General features: G+C 40.3%; 1 long non-coding RNA gene across 1 annotated transcript; it reads right to left on the bottom strand.

Moving 5' to 3' along the window:
* Window positions 1-1,749: 1,749 nt before the first annotated feature.
* On the bottom strand, window positions 1,750-2,684 carry LOC122348617. Its single transcript, XR_006251348.1, has 2 exons — window positions 2,492-2,684; window positions 1,750-2,095 (listed from the first exon to the last, which is right to left on the bottom strand). It is a non-coding gene; the product is annotated as an uncharacterized LOC122348617 (long non-coding RNA).
* Window positions 2,685-18,963: the final 16,279 nt, after the last annotated feature.

Below are 18,963 nucleotides of genomic sequence, written 5' to 3'. Positions count from 1 at the left end.
ACCTCATCTGGTTTGGCATTTTTAGCCTTATCCTTCTGGCATGAATGTTTTTGCAGGGCAAAAACTTGAGCTTGGAGTTCACAGACTTGCTTTGTGAGAGATGTGTCAGCTTGGTCATCTTGCATGTCACATGGATGTGCAGCTATCTGGTGATTTGACAGTCTAAATTTTGAAGGGGCAAGACAGTGTTTGTTTAGCCCTAGATGTTTCCTCATTCTCTCTTCCTTGGAAGCATTCTTATCTTCTTCTGTGCGGATAAGGACTACTAATTCTGCAAATGAGGGAGGATTGACTTTTCTCCTTTCTAGCTGGAGATCAGCAATGAGGGCAGCGTCCCAACACCCGCGACAGAACTGCTTAAGCAGACAGCGGTCTCTCTCACTTTCAGATATTCCACCTCGTCGAATAGATGTACTCAAGAGAATCTGCAATCTGTGCAGGTAAGTTGAGGGCTTCTCACCATTGTTTTGGAGAGTGCTCATGAACCTGGCTAGTAACTCGTCTCCATCTTCTACAGAGCCATATACAGACTCCAACAACTCCAGATATACTGCAGGTAGGCTGTTAGGTGAGACATGTTTAACGATATCCGCTGCTGGGGGAAGCAGGCTATCAAGAATTTTCCTTGTCCTGTGTAGGTCAGAAATAGAAGGATCTGTCAGTAGAAGATCGACACTTGCACGCCAGGTGTCAAAGTCAGGTTCGTTAACAGGTCGCGGGACTTTTCCGGAGAAGGACCTGAGACGGAAATGGGTGTGATGTAAGGGAGCAGTGTCATTGGTCCGACAATGTGCTCTACCACTACCTTTTGTATGCTGGGAGGATCAATTAACTCCATGGTAAGTGGTGAATGGGATGACAAAGTGACTGTGGGGTTGGAAGTACCAGGGCTAGGCTTTTCCTTGGACAGGTTTTGTGTGTTCGTGGATTCAACATTGTGTGATGGCAAGTTTCCTGATGAAAAAGCAGCTATTTGTTCAGTGGTCACACTGTGTGATACGGATGGGGAAAACGGTCCACCTGGTGAGCCAACTGTGCTGCTGTCACGCATGTGTGAATCTGCTGTGTTTGGGCACTGAGGTGTTTCACTTAGAAGAGTTGATGGTTCAGCGAGAGAAGGGCCGAATTTTATCTTCAGTAATTCTGTCTGGAGTATTTCCTCTATCGATTTTCCACTAATACTAGCCATGTTTTGCAATTCTTCTAGATACCCCTTAGCACTGTCACTAGCAACTTGAGGGTAAATGCAGCTTAAAGCACGCACAACAAAAGTGATACTGGGGTTTGACATACTAACCACTGATAGAGGCAAAGGGGCATCAGTGTTTTCATTGCAGAGTTATAGGTAAACTCTATGATAGCATGACGATGAAACTCACAGTCTGGGTCATCAATGAGAAGATTTCGACTAATGCTGCCATATCTCAGCAGAAATGACTCTAATTCTGCGTCTGACTCAGTCAGCGTTAAACCACCAACAATTACTGCGTTTGCAATGTTTACCCTTCTCTGTCTTTATGATATCCATGATGTTAAAATGCTGCCCAACACGTTATCTTTCTAGTGAACTCAGCTGCTATAATCAGTCACTATTGTTGCAATCTCTCTCCTGGCTGGCTCGCCACTTTTTGTCTGTAACCCGTGACACCCAAATTTTGTATAACTTTATCAATGGACCAGTAATTTCAGAAGTGTAGATTCGTCCTAAGAGAGAGAATTTGCAACAGCAGTGAACACACAGACACAAGATTTAAGGTAAGAATTGAAGGAAATTTGTATTTTAACAATGAGCAAAACAAAAATAAAAATAAAATAAGCAACCTTTACAAATTAAACAGAATAAATGTAGAATCAGTCATTCAAAGACGAGTATGTTCAACCTTGATGTTCTTTCAACAGGATTGTTCAAAGGGTCCGATTAACGGGCGGCTCGCCAGTCCAACTTTTCCGTTACACACAGTTGAGACGATTCACACTCCAGGAAGGGTTCACACTTCACTCGATTCGCAGATAAGCGGACTGTATTCTGTGGCTGAACATCAGCAAGACATCACACAGAACAAACCCAAGAAGAAGAGAAAAAAAAAAACCCGGCCTTGAAAACACAAGGCAAAAAAAAAAAAAATTAGCACTTTACAATGTATGCATTATTTCAGTTGACATTTTTTCTTTTAAATAAACAACCATTTATATCAATTTACATGCCTCTGTGTACTAAACCTCTTTGTGTCACTTATTTGGCATTCTCTTTTTTTTTTTTTTTTTAGCAAAAGCATTTCAATCAATTGGACAGTTATCTTGTTTAATGAAAAAAACGTTAATGTTGGAATTTCTACCGAATTACCATTATTTTTGTCTCCATTTTAATCTTATGTCTCATTCCATCATTTTTACCAACAAAATAAATGGTTCATTTATGAAACAAAAAAAAAACTTTAAACAATATCATAATGAAAATAACACTGAATAACTGAAAATCATATCAACTCACCAAGGAAACTCAGTCTAATGTACATATAAGGAAGGAAAATCCTGATGGTAACTGGTTGAAGATGCACTCTCAACCGTGCTCCGCTTTTCTCTCAATCGTCTGATAGAAATAAACGTATACACGACACATTTTATGTTAATATTATGCTAACGCTAAAATCGCGTCATTAACAGGCGTTTAGAAGATGAATCAAAATGTTTCTCACGGGTTACACAAGTACGTGGTTTTTATCTCACTCATGCATAATGATATACAAATGTTTTACGTACTTTTACATCTCTTGTACTCACTTAAGAAGCACTAAATCTCCCGGAGCAGTAATGGACGTCTGCTCTCGGCTCAAGTTCACGGAGAAAAGAAAGATCCAGAACACTATGCGTTGCAAACCTGCCGCGATCGCGTACGACGTATTGACGTCATGCAAAAAGCGATTTCATTGGACGCCACTATCCTAATCCTGCATATTTTACTTTTATTTTTTTTTTTTCATAAATAGTTAATGTAATTAGGCATATATTTTATTCTGGCAGTGTTTTCTTTTTTTTTACTTCACATCGATCATATAGTTTGCTGTTTGTTCTATGATTCTGCCTCTGCTACTACTCACTAGTAAGCTGGGTTACACTAACCTAACCTAACCCATCCTATCCCATCCCATACCATCCCATCCTATCCTATCCTATCCTATCCTAACCTAACCTAACCTAACCTAACCTAACCTTACCTAACCTAACCTAACCTAACCCTAACCCTAACCCTATGCCTAATCCTAACCATAACCCTAACCCTAACCCTAACCCTAACCGTAACTCTATAACCCTAACCATAACCTTACCCTAACCTTAACCTTAAACCTATCCCTAACCATAACCATAACCCTAACCATAACCATAACCCTAACCCTAACCCTACCCCTAACCCTAACCCCAACCCTAGCCCTAATTCTAACCCTATCCCTAACTCTATCTAACCATAACTAATCCTAATCCTAATCCTAACCCTAACCCTAACACTAACACTAACACTAACCCTAACCGTAACCGTAACCGTAACCGTAACCGTAACCCTAACCCTAACCCTAACCCTGTCCCTAACCCTAACCCTAACCGTAATACTATCTAACTCTAACCCTAACCCTAACTTAACCTTAACTCTAACCCTAACGCTAACCCTAATGTAGCGAATACTATATAGTGTATTGCACTCGCGTAACGTTTAGAATAGGCCAATCGATCAGAAGAAGGGCACGGCTACTGGAGAGAAGAGAACAGCACAACAGGTGAGTGAACAATCGACAAAGTCAATTTTTGTGTTTAACTTCCTGTATTTGAAAATTAAAAGTTAACAATTAGTAGAAGTACAGTAAGTAATAACAACTGCTCTTTTTGGATTTCACAGATGCATGGATTCAGCAGATCGAGTACACAGATAAACAGAGAAAAATAAAAGAGGAAAATAAAATAAAATAAAACTTTTACAACAATCAATAGTGTTCAGATTTCTTATTATATACTATGTAACACAATAAACTCAAAACAGTTCAACACAGAAACAGTTCCATGGCTCGCCTCGTATTAAACGGCGTTCATCATGAATCGGGAATCAAGAATCGTCAGGGATCTCGGATTTCACAGGGGGTAAAAACCCAGCCTGGCAAAACACAGAGCAGAACAATAAACTTTCAATAGTTTCAGCGTTAAATTCACATGAATGCATTTTATACAATATTTATTCGACACTCCAAAACTTATTAAACACTATAGCACTTGAATAACTTTTGATACTAAGTTAACTCTAGCTATTTTTTACACGTGCGTTAGCTTTAGCCTAGTTTCAGCTCACATGGTCTACGTAAACCCATCTTACAATCAACTATTAAATCAGCGGCACTTTTCTGATACAGATATCAAATTTTATCAAGACATTTAAATAGAACTCACCAAGGGATAAATAAATATATTCAAGGAGCTCTTTTGTGGCACTTTTTAACTCTGCAGTTCTGTAAATCTTGTCTTGTCTGCTTAGGTCTCCGATGACAGCTCAAAGAAGGATTAGGAGATCGCTTCTTGTAGCTGCCTCTTCCCACTCTTAAGAGAATCGAGAATTTTCTCTCTGACGCGCTCTACCAAGAAAAGATAGGCGGGGCTTGACTCACTGCTGCCACTAATTCTTAAAGAGACCATCGCTATTTTTCATCAGCGATGGCGATTACTCCTTATTTAAATCCATATTAACGGCAGTTAATACGGGTTACACTAACCTAACCTAACCTAACCTAACCTAAGCTAACCAAACCTAACCTAACCTAACCTAACCTAACCTACTCCTAACGCTAACCCTAACCCTAACCCTAACCCTAACGCTAACCCTAACCCTAACCCTAACCCTAATTTAACCTAAATTAACCGAATCTAACCTAACCAATCCTATCCTATCCTAACCTAACCTTAATCCTATCCTAACCTAACCTTAACCCTAACCCTAACCCTAATTTAACCTACCCTAACCCTAATGCTAACCTAATCTAACCTAATCTAACCTAACCATAACACTAACCCTAACCCTAACCCTAACCCTAACCCAACCCCAACCCCAACCCAACCCAACCCAACCCAACCCAACCTAACCTAACCTAAACCCTAAACCTAAACCTAAACCTAACCCTAACCCTAACCCTAACCCTAAACACTAACTCTAACCTAACCTAACCTAACCTAACCTAATCCTAACTGTAACCCTAACTGTAACCCTAACCCTAACCCTAACTCTAACCTAACCCTAACCCTAACTCTAACTCTAACTCTAACTCTAACTCTAACCCTAACCTCTAACCCTAACCCTAACTAACCCTAACCCTAACCCTAACCCTAACCCTAACCCTAATCCTATCCCTATCCCTATCCCTATCCCTATCCCTAACCCTAACCCTATCCCTATCCCTATCTAATCCTAACCCTAACCCTAACCCTAACCCTAACCTCACCCTCACCTTAACCCTAACTCTGACCCTAACCCTAACCCTAACCCTGGGTTGTTTGAAGCATGTCTTGGCTTGTTTTGAGTTCTTTGCTCAGAAGCACTAAAACAGCATTTCTGCTCATAGAAGTCAATAACTAAGCAAATAGTGAATTTTGAGCTCTGAAATGACTTTCTGTGTCCAAAACTAAAAAAAGACAGAAAAGGCCTGTTCTACTTTCAAACTGCATGAAAAGGCTTTTTCTCACTAAGAAACTACCTTTCAAGCATTTCTTGGCTTGTGTTGAGTTCATTTGCTCAGAAGCACTAAAACAGCATTTCTGCTCATAGAAGTCAAGAACTAAGCAAATTTTGGATTTTGAGCTCTAAAATGACTATTTCTAAAACTAGAAACAGACTGAAAAGGCTTTTTGTGCTTTGAATCTGCATGAAAAAGCTTTGTCTCACTAAGAAACAACTTTTAAAGCATTTCTTGGATTATTCGTAGTTCATTTGCTCAGAAGCACTAAAACAGCATTTCTGCTCATAGAATTCAAGAACTAAGCAAATTGCGCATTTTGAGTTCTGAAATGACTTTCTGTGTCTGAAACTAGAAACATGATTGGTTGGCACTCGGGTTGCGTCATTTTAACAGGTAGATACCTTAAGACCCGTTGAATGCATGTGGTTTTTAAAGTGTTCCTGTGTACCATTATAGTGTACCATTTGTATTGTTGTGCTGGTGTGGCGTTAGTGGAGGTGATGACTGTTCGCCTTTCAGGTAATGTACATTCTTCCGAGCCGGTGTTTTTAACTTTTTAATATACTTGTGGAGGTAATGTTGTTACGTGCAAAATAGGCATGATTTCCTGTACCTCACTGTGTGAGCGGAAGGCATGATTGACAAACCTGTGCCCATAGGTATTTATTGTGGCGTAATATTTTCAAGGTAAGTGCTACTAATGATTAAAATTGAATTTGATGCAGATTAACATCTTTTTGTCTTTTTGCGTAGGATCCTCCCTTTTCTTTCGTCCATATAGAAACTGTGTGCTTTGGCCATTCTCCTTATGCTGCTAAATTATCCTTGTTACAACGCTGATGCTGACGTCAGTAACTCTTAAAGGGGACTGTTCGTGTCTGGTTCAGATGTGGTTTTAATGCCCGCTTCAGATATGTATTCTTTGTTTCTGGGAGTAACATTGAAGATTACTTCCACTGCTCCCATTCGTTAAATCTATGTCTGTTTGTCTTGTTGTATTTAACTCTATGTGAGTTTAGTTGATGTTCTTTTTCTTCATTTAATTGTTTGGTTTGTAAATTCTTGCTGGATTTAACCTCATTTTGTATTCGATGTTCGAGTTGAGTTGTCTTTTTGCAACCTTGTTTTCTCTTCTTTTTTTCTTGTACCCCTGTTGGTGTGCTTTTGTTGTGGCTAATGTTATAATTTGTATTTATTATTTATTTGCTTCATTGCAGGAGCCGGGGTCCCACGGGTGGTTGGATTTTTCTCCTGGTGGTGGTTCTTCTTGGTGTGCTGTGTAACACTGAGTGTTTAGTTGTGTGATCTGAGTGCACAGAGGTGTGTGTGCGTGGAAGTGTGCCATCGTAAAACCTGAACTCCTCTTGCCGCTGGAAGCCTCAGCCCTGCTGGATTTATGTGATTTATTGTAGGAACCCAATGTTGACTTTTTGTATTTGTATTTTTGTATGAAATATCAAAGATTTGTATCAAATTTTTGTATTTGTATTCTTTTGTTTTGAAGCGGTGCTTTTTCTTTTTGTGAATGCATTTTAAAATTTGTATTAATTTATACTTTTATATGCTACCCAAATGTCCTGCCTAACTTCATATGAGGGAACCGAACTTGTGTCCAATTATAGGTTTGTTCCCTGGGAATAATCCCTAGGGTGGAGTTTTAGACACAGTCATTTCAGAGGTCAAAATGCACAATTTGCTTAGTTTTTGACTTCTATGAGCAGAAATGCTGTTTTAGTGCCTCTGAGCAAATAAACTCAAAACAAGCCAAGAAATGCGTTATAAGTTGTTTCTCAGTGAGAAACAGCGTTTTCATGCAGTTTCAAAGCAGAATGTCTTGGGTTACTTGACTGTAACCCTGTTCCCTGAAAAAGCGGGAACAAGATGCTGCACTCCATAGTGCTAATGAGAACGTCTTTTGTTCGACCGGTTGTTGAAGCATGTGTGTCAAACACGCCAAAGGTTGGCTTTTATAACTTCGGCTAGGTGATGTGACTTCATTAAATGCACCTGGAGGCTATAAATAAGCATGAAATGGAAACATCCTCAGGTTAAACTTTTGTCTGAAAGGACGTCCGGTCACGCATCCAGTGCAGCATTGAGTGCAGCATCTCGTTCCCGCTTTTTCAGGCAACAGGGTTAAAGTCAAGTAACCTGAGACGTTCCCTTTTAAAAGCTGCACTCAATATTGCTAATGGGATCGAGAATACCAACACCTCTGTGCTGGAAGTGTCTGGACCCCAAGTTTAGTGTAGTGTGTGTGCACAAACATCAAAGAGGTCTCAGACATGACCTTGGGATGTTGACTCAAGGACATGAGAGAACCATACTCTGGTTGGCTAAGAATTAACCAGTCGTCTATGTAATTGAGAATGCAAATGCCCTGGAGTCGCAGAGGAGCCAGAGCTGCATCCATGCATTTCATATATGTGTGGGGTGACAAGGCTAGGCTGAATGGAAGAACCCTGGTAAGCTTCGCCCCCGAAAGCGAACCTCAGGAACTTCCTGTGTTGTGGCAAGATTTCTATGTGAAAATATTCATCCTTTAGATCGACTGTCATGAACCAGTTCTCTGGCTGGATTTGAGAAACAATCATCTTGATTGTCAACATCTTGAACTTGTATGTTCTGAGATAGCGGTTCAACTCGCGAAGATCTAGAATTGGACGCAACCCCCCGTCCTTCTTTGGAACCAAGAAGTATCAACTGTAATAGCCTGACTCTCTGTCTGGCAGGGGAACACGTTCTATGGCCCCTTTGTGCAGCAGAGTCTCCAATTCTTGTGTCAGCAGATGTGCTCACTCCAATTTCACGGAAATGGGAACAATGCTGTTGAAACGCGGAGAACGATACGTGAATTGGAGTACACAGAGGTAGAGACCAATAAAACAAAAGTATGCAAATGTAGAACAGGAACTTAGCCTAGAACAGGAACTTTCCCGATCCTTGATCTATTTAGCATCTAAGTGTCATTCAAATGCATAGGTGTTATAGAGACTAAAACAAAAGGCACAGTTGTACCTCAGGATTAGCATTCACACTTGACTTAGGACACCTACCAGATGTTCAAGAACTGAAAGACAAAAGATAACTGTCTCAGGGCTTGGGCTTCCTGCTCTTAGAATGTAAATCACAATACACATTCAGCATATACTGTTATATTGGAATCTGTGTCTAACCTTTTATAAATTTGTAATACAACACCAGCAAGCGTCTCCTCAACCTGGGACATCATCAAATAGTCTGTGCCTTCACGTCGACAATGTTGGAATATATCGACATCGATGGAACGAAGACACGGGACGAAAAAGGTTTACTCCATGAGCGAGCAAGCTCCTCGTGGAGATCATTGAAAAAGGGGAGAGACCAACGTTGAGGTCCCTCCCCTCGGCCACCCGACAGAAATCTGTCGTCCAGCTTTGAGCGCATAGGGATCTCTTGCTCCTGCGGTCAGTCAAGATGTAATCTATCGACTGCTCGGGTGACCAAGACAAGGCAAGGCAAGTTTATTTATATAGCACATTTCATACACAATGGTAATTCAAAGTGCGGTCTGGCTCTTGGTAAGCATTGGACTATGGTGGCTGGTGTCTCTATTTTCACGTTCCGTACAATAGAATCGCCAATTACAATTACGGTCACCCAATTGCCCTGTTGCACGGGCTGTAAAGCCGGAACCAAACAATGTACACGATTCACTGTACTAGTCTCATCCAAAGCAGTATCTACAACCCTCGCATTCTTACTGTCCTCAATTAACGCTTGGATGTGTGTCTCTAAGTCTGGTTGCTGACAGAGACAGATAAACTATACATGTGGCAAGCGGTGCAAGTGATGATGATATTAAGGAGAAGCAAGGAGAAGCCATTTACTCACCGTAAGTTATGGACAATTCACTTACCACTCTTGTTTGACGAGCTTGTGAAAACGGTGCGAATGAGCACAAGGAACAAATGAAAAGGAGTGGAAAGAAGTCACCTATGCTGGTTGTTGTTTGACAACAAAATGAGTTGATACCAACATTCTTAAATTTGTCATGAGTCAGTCTATGCAGAATCCCACATACTGGCGTGTCATAAACAGACCTGAATCAACAGCAGAGGCATAATCTGAGCAGTTACTTAACATAATTTCTGGCCTTACCACATGGAGAGGTGATGAGATGCCTGATGTCATTGGAAATGCCAAATTGGTTCAGGCTGTCACGTTACTGCCAAAACAGGAGCACTGGGTATGGGCCAAGCTGCGCAGTCTGAGCCTACCAAGTTGCCAACACACAAGAAGGTTATCGTACAATGCTGTGTGGTGGTTTATATGACTGCTGAAAAGTGGGTGCCAGTTAGAATGCTGAATCCATACAACAAGTCCATCACTCTAAAGAAAAATTCCAAGGTAGACAATGTTTCTTTGGAAACAGATTTGGAGCAACCCTTTGAGACCGTAAAAGCTCAGAGTTAAACTGAGCATAATGAAACACATGATCGAGACATCATCTGTAACGCTTTGCCAAAGATTGGATTGAGCGACTGGGACATTGACTGTTGTGAAGTGTCATCACAGTGGAAAAGTCAGCTATTGTGCTTGGTCCAGAAGTATTAATATGTATTCTCTAAGCACAAGCTAGACTGCAGGAGAGCAACAGATTTTTTGCATTGCATCCTCCTCTCTTTCCATTTTCCTTACCGTGTGCCTCCAGGGCACTATCAGAATCTACAGAATACATTGTTGAGCACAATGGATCTCATGTCTGGCTTCTACAACATCCCCATGTGTAAGAAGGACAAAAAACTGATGGCATATAGCACTCTTCTAGGGCTTTATAAATTCAATCGTCTTTCGCAGGGACTATGCAACAGCCCACCAAGTTTCATGCAGCTTATGATGAGCATATTTGGTGACTAAAACTTCCTTAGCCTGCTATTGTAATTGGATGGTCTCCTAGTGATGGCTCCTTCTGAAGAAAAGGCCCTGAAAAAGTTGGAAACTGTTTTTGAGAGACTAAGTACACACAGGTTAAAGTTGGCACCCAAGAAATGCTACTTCCTTAGATGGAGTGTCATGTTTCTCGGTCATGTTGTGAACCAGCACAGTGTTGCAACTGATCCCCACAAAATTACAGCTATAAGTAAAGGCATTTCACCTTCCACTAGGAAGATCAAATATTTTTTGGGTATGATCATGTATTACCAACAGTTCATTCCCAATTATCCCAGTATTGCCAAACCACTCTTCTCGTTGACTACAGCAAAAAAAAGGAAAAAAAAGTTATTCAAGAGGTAGTGCTGTTTTCAGGAAACTCAGCTCAACTGACTGGACTAAAGAATGTGCTCTATCTTCACCCAGCCATTTATCCTCTCTACTGATGCTTTACTGGATGGTATAAGCGCAGTATTATCCCAAGTCAGTCTGAACTGATAAGAGAAGAAATGGTATAGTATTTGTTTAGGCTCAGAGCAAACAGACAATATGCTGAACATCCAATAGAGCAATGTTCATTGATCTTTGACCAAGTTTCTGCTGTCTTCAAAGCCCATACAGAGTGGATAATAGGACCAGAAGGTAGTGTAACTTCCTGGTTAACTTAAGAAACCCAATGGATGATGTCTGCTTGTCAGTCCGTTAGAACTAGTCTGTATAGACTTCTTGTCTGCTGAGGATTCATCCAGCAAGAGTGTGAATTTCTTAGTGATAACGGACCTCTTCACAAAAATGGTGAACACGTTCCTTTGCAAAAACCAATCAAAATTTCAAATAGCTTGTCACTTATGAGATAAAATCTTTTTGTGTTTGTTTTTTCCACAGAGAATTCACTCAGACCAATAGCAAACTTCAAAGCAGGTTGATCAAGGAACTATTACAAATTGTTGGCATGCAGAAGTCACAAACCATGGCATATCATCCGATGGGCAATGGCCAAGTCAAGATGTTTGGATAATATGCATAATATGATCAGGGCATTTCTCCAAGAACCAAACAGGACTGGCCACAAATGCTGCAAACCTTGACGTTCGCTTACAATTATAGTGCTCAGCACAGCTGATGTAGAAAGTTACCAGCCATTTCTTTTAGAGGGCATGGTTTCTATTTATCCTGATGCTGACTTTAAGCCTATTGTTATGCTTAGGGACACAGGTTCGGCTCAATCTTTCATTCTTGAGCATAGATTACCATTTTCTGCTGACACTTATACAGGTTTTGATGTATTAGTTCGAGGTATTGAGATGAGTTGTGTTAATGTGCCTTTGCATACAGTACATTTGAAGTCAGATCTTGTCAGTGGAGCAGTTAAGTTGGGTGTCCGTAAACAGTTACCTGTGGAAGGTGTAGATTTAATTATAGGGAATGACTTGGCAGGTGGTGAAGCTTTCCCTACTCCAATTGTCTCACAGACTCCAGTTGTGAAAGACCTGACTAATCTTGCTACTGTGTATCCCTCAGCTTTTCCTGCATGTGCAGTGACTCGTGCACAGGCACAGAAATTTAAGGAAGTGGTGGATCTTGCTGACTCTTTTCTAGTCCCAGAAGCTGTTCCATCGGAGTGCACATTATCTATGGAGCATGAGCTTGATTCCAGTTCTGAGGTGAAAACGGCCATAAAAGTGGGCAGAGATCATTTAAATGGCAGCACAGAGAGGAGACTCAACGCTAGTGAAGTGTGTTGAAGCTGCAGATCTTGGACAAGCACCTAAATCAGGGGTGATGTATTACTGGGATGATGGACTGCTGATGCGCAGATGGAAACCAGATGCTGACGATGAGAACTGTCAGGAGGTACAACAGATCGTTCTGCCTGGTGGCTATCGCACGCAGGTGTTGAGGCTAGCTCATGAACATGTAATGTCTGGTCATCTGGGAGTGACAAAAACATTTTACAGAGTTTCCAGATACTTCTACTGGCCTGGTATTAAGTCTGCTGTGTCTGCTTTTTGCAAAGCGTGTAAACCAGAAGATTCCTGTAGCTCCTCTTACTCCCATTCCTGTTATGAAGGAGCCCTTTGAACGTCTGGTCATTGATTGCGTTGGTCCATTACCGAAGTCTAAGGCTGGACATCAGTATATCTTAACCATCATGTGTTCTGCCTCACGATTTCCTGAAGCAGTTCCTTTACGTAGTCTAAAAGCTAAAGCAGTAGTGAGAGAGCTGATCAAGTTTTGTTCTACTTTTGGACTGCCAAAGATAATCCAGACAGACAGTGGCACAAATTTTACATCGAAAATGTTTGAGCAGATCTTAAAGGAGCTTGGCATAAGTCACCAGTTGTCCAGTGACTACCATCCTGAGTCCCAGGGTGTACTTGAGAGGTTTCACCAGACATTGAAGACAATGCTGCGCAGTTACTGTGTCGAGACTGGAAAGGATTGGGACGAGGGTCTTCCATTGCTTCTCTTTGCAGTGAGAGAGACAGTGCAAGAGTCTCTGGGATTTAGTCCAGCAGAGCTTGTTTTTGGTCATGTTGTGCGAGGGCCATTAAAATTGTTAAGTGAACAACTGTTGTCTGAACATTCGTCCGCTGTGTCTATTCCTGATTATGTTCAATCCATCCGAAAGAGACTACAACAAGCTCGTGAAGTGGCATTACAACACCTGGTGACAGCACAACACATGATGAAAGCCCGTTATGATAAGAAGTCTGTTTTTAGGTCCTTCCAGCCCGGAGATTCTGTTCTGGCCTTGTTACCCACCCCTGGTTCTGTGTTCCAAGCGAAGTTTACCGGTCCCTACATCATTAAAAAGAAAGTGAGTGACACAAACTATATAATTGACACTCTTGATCGTAAGCAAAAGTTGCATGTGCCACATCAACATGCTGAAAAAGTATGTGACTTCTTAGTGTGTGAATGCAACAAAGTGTGACAAAATACTTGGTGAGGAAGAGCGAAAGACTGGGAGGGTGTTAACTTCCACTGTTGCTTTGGTTACAAGCTACACCATGGAAGATGATGGTTTGCGCAACAAAGAAGTTCAAGTTTCTTCCACACGTTTACAAAACTCTGCTATCATGAGCGATTTGAGGAATTACCTTGCTCATCTTGAGGAAAGTCAAATTAAAGAACTGACTGAATTGTTGTTTGAATTCCCAGATCTGTTTTCAGATGTGCCTTGCAGAACTACCATTTGTTCCCACGACATTGATGTTGGAGATGCACCCCCAATTAAGCAGCATCCCTATCAAGTTAACCCTCAAAAGAGTGACATAATGAAAGCTCAAGTGGAGTATATGCTGAAACATGGATTTGCTGTGCCGAGTCAAAGTCCTTGGAGTTCGCCCTGCTTACTGGTACCAAAGCCTGATTCCACCTATCGCTTTTGTACGGATTATCGCAAAGTTAACCATATAACTAAGGCTGATTCCTTCCCACTTCCAAGGATGGAAGATTGTGTGGATAGGGTGGGTAACGCCAAGTATGTAACAAAGCTAGATCTTCTAAAGGGATACTGGCAGGTGCCTCTGACTCGGCGTGCATCAGAAATATCCGCTTTTGTTACACCAGACAGCTTCCTACAGTATTCTGTCCTGGCCTTTGGAATGCAGAATGCTCCTGCTACATTCCAACGGTTAATGAATACAGTGTTGGCAGATGTGGAGAACTGTGAAGTATACTTGGATGATGTGGTTATTCATTCAGTTACTTGGACAGAGCATGTATCCAGCCTCAGGAAGGTACTTCAACGTTTGGTTGATGCCTCATTGACCTTGAATCTGGCTAAATGTGAGTTTGCGAAGGGAAAAATAACTTACCTGGGTAAGCAAGTTGGCCAAGAGATGGTCAAACCTGTTGAAGCCAAAATAACAGCGGTTCTTGAGTATCCTGCTCCCTCTAATAAGCGTGAACCTTGAAGATTTCTAGGAATGTGTGGATATTATCGTGCTTTCTGCCCAAACTTTTCCTCCGTTGTGTCTCCACTAACTGATTTGTTAAACACTGCTAAAAGTTTTATCTGGACACCCAGCTGTGAACATGCTTTTAAGGCTGCAAAATATTTACTCTGTAGTACCCCAGTACTCAAAGCCCCTAAATTTGATGTTCCATTCAAATTGCAGATTGATGCCTCAGCTACAGGAGCGGGTGCGGTCCTTTTACAAGAGGATCGATTTGGTGTAGCGCATCCTGTCTCGTATTTCTCAAAAAAGTTCTCCAAGTGTCAGCAGAACTACAGTGTTATTGAGAAGGAGGCATTGGCCATGTTGATGGCATTGCAACACTTTGAGGTATACATAGGTGGTAGCGTGTCCCCTATAGTTGTGTATACAGACCACAATCCGCTAGTTTTCCGTGAGCGTATGTCTAATTCAAATCAGCGTCTTATGCAGGGGTCTCTTGCCATTCAAGAATTCAATCTTGACATTAATAACAAAAGAGGCTCAGACAATATTGTGGCTGATGCATTGTCCAGGTCTTAACATTTCTATGTAGTGGAATATGATAATGTGTGTGTTTGGTTATAAACAATGTATGATGTTTATGATTTTAATGGTGGGGGTGTTACGTCCTCTGACGTAATTGTGTATTGTCACATGATTGTTTTTTTTTTCTTTTCTCACTCTCTCTCCTGGCTAAGTAGCGCACCAATTCCATACAGCTGATGACAATTAACGCCAGCGCGACTTCACTCTGACCAAACAATGATAAAGCAGCAGAGAGACGCAGTTCGAGAGGAGTCTCTTGTCCGCTATCCCAGACGATATTTTCCTCTTGTTTGTTGAGAAATGTAGTGAAACCCTAGGTGTGATTACAACAGTGATAGTTCAACTTTCTCTTGAAGTGTAAACAACCATGTAGGGAGATGAGTGTCAATTTATTTGGGATGTGTCCCTTTTTGATATTTTCTCTTGTTTTCTATAGTCAGGGAGAGAGGTAAGATTATTGTCTTTAATTTAGTTTTTCTTTTGTTTAGGTAAGTTACGTTGTTAAATCATAAGGTAGATTGTTGGCATTTACTCTCTCCCGACATCTTGGTTACGTTTGTTTTGTTAAAAAAAATAAAATTGTTTAATTACATTATCAAAATGTTGTTATATTTTTTCTGAATTTCAGTGAAATAAGTTTTGAGAGTATTTATATTATTCTCATCATTAATGAGGGCTGGGATAGAGGATCAGGAGACCTCTCATCGTGTTATTTTATTGTTATTTTGTTACCTCCACCTAGTGACCCTAGATTAATACACACACACAAAAAAAAAAATAGGAGGTGGTAACAGTGCACACAAATCAGTGCTGGTCAAACGCCTAAGGTTGCGCAGGCGGGGGAAACAGCGCATTAAGTCTGTTGGGCTTTCAGCTGTTTAGAGCGGATCGCGTTGTAGAATTAATGGGGAAATCGTGTGGCGGCGGGACGTGCTTTTACATCAATGAAAGGTGGTGGACAGATGTAACTGTGTTAAAGAAGATGTGTTGTGCTGATGTAGAAGCACTTTTCATTAACTGTAAGCCTTTCTACTCGCTGCGGGAGTTTTGATTGTTTATTCTGGTGTGTGTTTACATCACTCCGCAAGCGCATGTGAGCCTGGCTTTACAAAAACTTGCCGATCTGATTACGGAGACTGAGCAACAACTGTTCAATCATTTGAAAAACTGGTTTTGGGTTATCTGAAGGACTTTACAGGACCCTTACTGGACCCCCTGCAATTTGCCTACAGAGCAAACAGGTCAGTGGATGATGCAGTCAATATGGGACTGCATTATGCTCTGCAACAACTAGACAGACCAGGGACTTATGTGCCAATCCTGTTTGTGGACTTCAGCTCGGCCGTCAACACCATCATCCCAAACCTCCTCCACCTCAAACTAACCCAGCTCTCGGTGCCCACCTCCGTCTGTCAGTGGATCAGCAGCTTCCTGACAGACAGACAGCAGTTAGTGAGGCTGGGAAAATTCTCATCCAGCACCCATACAACCAGCACTGGAGCCCCTCAGCTTGTGTCCTCTCCCCACTGCTCTTCTCCCTCTATATAAATGACTGCACCTCTAAAGACGCCTCTGTCAAACTCCTGAAGTTTGCGGACGACACCACAGTCATCGGCCTCATACAGGACGGTGACGAGTCTGCTTACAGACAGGAGGTCAAAGAGCTGGCTGAATGGTGCAGTCTAAACAACTTGGAGCTCAACACGCTCAAAACAGTGGAGATGATACTGGACTTCAGGAGGAAACCCCCCTGCACTCAAGGTGAAAGGTCTAATGAAACCTTTAGCGAGTGTAGCAGATACTGTATAGTGTATTGCACTAGCGTAACATTTAGAATAGGCCAATAGATCAGAAGAAGGGCACGGCTACTGGAGAGAAGAGAACAGCACAACAGGTAAGTGAACAATCCACAAAGTAAATTTTTTTGCTTAAATTTCTGTATTTGAGAATTAAATTTCTTAGGATTTTTGTTCTAGACAACAACCGCTCTTTTTGGATTTTAGAGGTGTGTGGATTCAGCAGATCGATACAGATAAACAGATTTTCACAATAAAAGAGCAAAAATAAAATAAAACTTTTACAAAAAATCAACACTGTTCAGATTTCTTATTATATATTATGTAATACAAATAGGACAAACCAAAAGACAATGTTTTCAATCTAAATACTCTGTTACTTGTATACTCCAGAGTCCATGAATGGTTGAGCTCAGAAAGATACTGATTCTTTTGGAATGAATCAGATTCACAGTTGATTGAAAAGTCAAAAGTGGAAAAAAAAAGATAAATCCTGATAAGTCCTGTTGTTCAGAAGAAAAAACTGAATTCTCCTACCAGTTTGGTGGCTCAAAACAATTCAACAGAGAAACAGTTCCATGGATGGCTCATCTTGTATTAACCAGCATTCAACATGAATCAGGAACCATCAGGAATCTCAAATTTCACAGAAAAGAAAACCCAGCCTTGCAAAACACAGGGCAGAACAATACATTTTCAACAGTTTCATCAATAAATCACATGAATGCATTTTAAACAATATTAATTCAACATTCCAAAACTTATTGAACACTATGGCACTTGAATAACCTTTGATACTAAGTTATACATTATTTTTTATAATGATACATAATTTTTTACACGTACATTAGCTTTAGCCTATATGCTATCACTTTCAGCTCACATGGTCTATGTAAACCCATCTCACAATCATCTATTAAATCAGCGGCATATATATTAAAGAATCTTATAGTATTATTTAACACAGTTGTATTTTTCACTATACATTATTTCATTTAATAATATATAGATAATAGCAATCACATTATTATAGTATAAGGGTCCCCCTTTCCTGCAGAACGGAATCAATCAATCAATCAATCATTTTCTATGAAGCCTGTATTTATAATGCATTATAAGGGCATTCTTAATGCATTATAATACATGTATAATGTCTTATAAACAACATTATAATATGTTATATCATCTTATAAATAATCATAACAACAGTTACAATACATTATAATACTTACCTATTTGTGCTTATAACTTTTATGAGAACAATGCATTATAACACCAGATGAAGCCTGCATTTATAAGACATCATAAGGGTATTCTTAATGCATTATTATGCATGCATAATGCCTTATAAACAACATTATAACGTGTCGTATCATCTGATAAATAATCATAAAAACAGTTACAATGTATCATAATACTTACCTATTTGTGCCTATAAATATTTAGTGTAACGAAGAGTGTGATGACTTATAACACACAATGAACATATTATGAGTGGTCTTTAACTGCTTAAAGTAAAGTGATGAAAACAAAGTCTTCTTTTAAACATCTAAAAAGCTTTATAACGTGGTATTAATATTTATAAGTGGTCCTTGTCTGCTTTAAGTAAAGTGAGAAATGTTAGGTATTCTTTTAAACATCCATAAGATATCATGAATGGGTTATGACACATTTGCTTTGAACTTAATTTTTATTAGCTGTGAACATTTATATTGCAGTACATGTAACATAAAATGTGCACAAAAATCAACAAAACAATACTGTATTGTTTAAAATGTCAAGGCTTTCCAGTAAGCTAACTCTACGTAGGTCACACTGAAGTTCGCATTAACCTAATAGGAAACACTCAAATAGAAACAAAGTAACAGCTCACCTAAAGGCTAAACAACAGAACTGTAAACTATTTTTCTAACTCTCTGATTTGTCTTATGAGAATATGCAAAGTCACAAAATGCTTAGCTAAGCAAAAGACATGAGTGAAGCCAAACAAATGAACAGGCCACTCTAATGACATAACCCAGGCAGCCCTGTTTACATCTCCTAAAGGAAGTT

Source organism: Puntigrus tetrazona, chromosome 1, assembly GCF_018831695.1.
Source record: "Puntigrus tetrazona isolate hp1 chromosome 1, ASM1883169v1, whole genome shotgun sequence".
Taxonomy (NCBI): domain Eukaryota; kingdom Metazoa; phylum Chordata; class Actinopteri; order Cypriniformes; family Cyprinidae; genus Puntigrus; species Puntigrus tetrazona.
The sequence above is the reverse complement of the archived record's forward strand: the minus strand, read 5'-3'. Positions and strand labels throughout refer to the sequence as shown.